Source organism: Otolemur garnettii, unplaced genomic scaffold (assembly GCF_000181295.1).
Source record: "Otolemur garnettii isolate 467f Iridium unplaced genomic scaffold, OtoGar3 scaffold00002, whole genome shotgun sequence".
NCBI classification, from domain to species: Eukaryota; Metazoa; Chordata; class Mammalia; order Primates; family Galagidae; genus Otolemur; species Otolemur garnettii.
The window spans coordinates 36,876,987-36,880,794 of NW_003852397.1; the positions used below are offsets into that span (position 1 = coordinate 36,876,987).

At 41.6% G+C, this 3,808-nt stretch overlaps 1 pseudogene across 1 annotated transcript; it reads right to left on the reverse strand.

Moving 5' to 3' along the window:
* Nucleotides 1-486: 486 nt before the first annotated feature.
* On the reverse strand, nt 487-1,348 carry LOC100948966 (annotated as a pseudogene). The gene has a single exon (XR_152751.3). The product of XR_152751.3 is annotated as a spliceosome-associated protein CWC15 homolog pseudogene (transcript).
* Nucleotides 1,349-3,808: the final 2,460 nt, after the last annotated feature.

The window sequence follows — 3,808 nt, forward strand, 5'->3', positions numbered from 1 at the left end:
ACTGTTTACACAGCTCTCCTCTTGAGCCCAGGGGAAAAAGGGGTGACTGCAAAAGTGAGATGCTAGTGAGGTGCCAGTCCAGACACACACTTGAGGCACTTACTGACTGATGACCCTTTCATACCAACATGTGTCCCAAAAGGAATCCTTCTAGTCTTTCATTGTACTCTTAAAGAACACATAGAGAAATTATTACAAGTGAATTGACCTTAAATCAATGTGAGAGAAGTGAGGGGGGGAAAGTTAATGCACAAAAAAACACAATACAAAAATTAAATTGCTTAGTAGCAAAGTTTTATAAGCCACATAAGCTTTAAGAAAAAGTTGGGGACACAGATTGGTTATTTCGATGACAAACATTTATTACAAGTAGATTCCCTTTTCCCATATTAAAAAGAAAATAGAGGAAAGTGAGAGAATGGAAATCAGTTAAATCTACTCGAAGTCCAGTATCAAATAAGGTATCTCTACAGAAAAAGATATTTTGGAATTCAAAATTAGGGAAACCTATACACAATTTAGACAAGGAAAAAGAAAAAAATGATCCTTCACATTTTACAGTCTTTAATTAAGCACATAAAACTGTGCTACTTCATATATTTCTCCATGAACTTTTTGTGAAATTCAGACCGCGTATATCATTTACAAACCTTTTGTCTTTCTTCTGATCGTCTACACCTTTTGCACAGTTCTTGAAAACAACATCGTCATCCCACCTTCTTTGAACTTGGAAGTTGGCCTGAGGCTGGGATGGGCCAGTGAGAGTTAAGAGAGGATTTCCACTCAGAATATTCTCCATACGAATCCTTTCTTCTTCAGCTTTTTGCTCTTGTTCCTTCCTGGCTTGCTCCTCAGCTCCTTCTTTTTTAATTTTTTGCAGTTCTGCAAGAAGAGCTGCAGTACCATCATCATCACTTTCTTCTTCAAAATCTTCATCTTCCTCGTCTGTTAGCAGGTCATCTGCATCAAGGTTGGCAGCAGGAATCTGGTCTAACTGAGGCTTTTTAGACACTAAAGAGGAGGTTGTATGTTCTCGGGTTGGGCAGTCTCTATTTTTCTCTCCTGCAGCAGCTCTCTCTCTTTCTTCCAACTCTCTCCTGAAGTCACGGTTGCGCACCTCTTCAGGAGCATCCTGAGCTGTCTGTCTGTACTTTATCTTTGTATGAGAGGGTAGGTCTCTGCTTGAATACTGCTTTGAGAGTTGACTCAAATCACCTTCTCCTGTTCCTCTTCCACTTCTGGCAGGTTCAAAAGTTGGCCTGGCTGCTGTGGTCATCCTTTACGTTTAGCCGAGGTCTGACACTGCAGCCCCATACAGACACAATTACCACTTTCGGCTCCCAGAAGTCTCTGCCCATCTACTGACTCTTGATTGGAGTTAGAATTACTACAGTCTCATGCATTGAAGGTAAGTGTAAAATTTAGTATAAACTTATGAAGAACCATTTAACCATTTTTTAATCATTCTTTGTTTCATTTATTCAAAAATACTTATTGAGCTTTGTATAAATCCGGTCTCAGCAAGAAACCCGACCGATTGGGGGAAAGAATCATCACATAAGTGTGGGCAGGGTGAGAGAAGCCCAGGAGCAGTGTAATGGCAATGCTGGACATTACTGTTGGATGAAGGAAATGTGGTTACCTCCACAACGGAATGCTATTGAGAGAGAAGAAAAAACCAAATCGTGTCTGATGCAGCAACATGAATGGAGGCCATTGACCTAAATGGAACAACTTAGACACAGACAGACAAATACCACGTGTCCTTTGTAATACTAAGTGGGAGCTAAATACTATGTGCACATGGAATTAGAGCGTGAATAATGGACAATGAAGACTCGGGGGGTGGGTAGAAGGGGAGCAACCGATGGAAGTTTGCGTGGTGGGTATGATGCATATTACTCCAGCAATGTACAGATGAAGGCCCTGAGTTCACCACAATGTAGTATATCAATGTAGCAAAATTACACTTGTATCCGATTATGCATAGGAATGAAAAGTAAATGCAGAACAAGAGAAAACGTTTAATAGGTAATTTCTGAATTTAATATTGTTAGAGGGACTCCAATGACATACTATCATTTATCTATGTTATCTCCCTCTGGATTACCTTTCTCTAATCTTTAGCAAGTTGCTAAATATAACAGCACTTCTGAACAATTCCACCACACCTTAGCTCGGTAGGCATTCACACTTATAGCCTAATGACATCTTCAAGACTGTCTTCCAACTATATTTTTCCTTGTCATAATGTATTTTAACTACAGCAAAATGGGATCTTGGAGAGAAACACGCCAATTTTGATGTATTTGCAGCCAGTAGTTTTAACTCTATGTATTACAGATTTGAGATTATACTGGAAGAATATTATTTGTTTTCTTTCTACTTAATATAATAATGTTTTTCTCTTTAAATAGATTTTGGAACATGATACAAAATAATTAGTGATTCCTCCCTGAGAAAGGTTTTTTTATTTTTCAGAGAAAGGTATTTTACCAAGAATTTATAAGTCCATTCTCTCTTCCCCTCCTCTCCTCTCAGTGACCTACCACTACCTGTAGCTCCCTTTTACTGTTTTGTCCTTGAATCTCTCATTTTGACTCAATCTTTCCCATCAGCATTTAAACACAGAAAAAAAAAAAGAAAAGAAAAGCTGGGCATGGTTGCTTCATGCCTATAATTCTAGCATTCTGGGAGGATTGCTTGAGCTCAGGAGTTTGAAACCTGCCTGAGCAAGACCCTGTCTCTACTAAAATTAGAAAAATTATTCTGGTATCATGACATGTACCTGTAGTCCCAGCTACTTGGGAGACAGAGGCAAGAGGATCTCTGAGCCCAAGAGTTTGAGGTGGCAGTGAGCTATGATGATGCCACTTCACTATACCCGAGGTGACAGAATGAGATGCTGTATCAAAAAAAAAAAAGAAAGAAAGAAAGAAAAAGAAACAAAAATAACCTTTTCAAAAAAAGATGGCTGACTAGAGACATCGACTGTCATGTCATCCCAGAGAGAAGGAAAGATCTCAGATAGAGAAGAGGGGGAAACACCTCAAGTGTATTTTAGGGGAAAATGTGCCAGAGCCTGCTGGAGACTTCACAGCAAAAAAACTATGAAGTAGAACAAGAGGACAGCAAAATACCAGCAGAGATCCACCCCAGAGAAGCTCTGAGCCCAGTGAAGGCAGTAGTGACAGTTTCATTTCTCCTTCCCACCAGCTCCCGTGGTTGCTGAGCTGCCAAGTTGCTCAGGACCTTTTCTACCCTCACGAGCCTAAGCACCTGCTGCAACCACTGAACTGCAAACCTCTTGAAAGTAAAAGATCAGCTTCCAGCCCCTTCAGGTATCAGACCCCATAGCCGTACTGATAGGGCAGATGCCACACTGCTTCTCCATTCACACGGCCCCTCTCTCTGCTCTCTAGAGCTCTGGCCCTTCAGATTTCACACGGCCTGTTCCAACACAGACAGTTCTCAACTCCTGCCCAGAAGACAGTGGGTGTTTGTGTGATCCCAGAGCTTGGACGTACCCTGTGGGCTTTCTTCCAGGGAGAAACACCACAAAACCTGCAGTGCTATCTCTCTTCCATTTATATTCTTTTCCTCCCCGACTCCTCCATGGCCCACTACAGCTAAGAGGATCCACTGAACCAAGACTTTCAAGAGTGGCCCCTGCACTCTGCTGGTGTGCCCACCAGTATGAGGTTACTACAGAGAGAGGGGCCCGTGCCTTTTCCTTTGAGGACCTGCAGTGGACCTAGGAGTGCTCAGTCTTGAGATCCCTGTCTGCTGACACTCTTCAAAGTTGAGC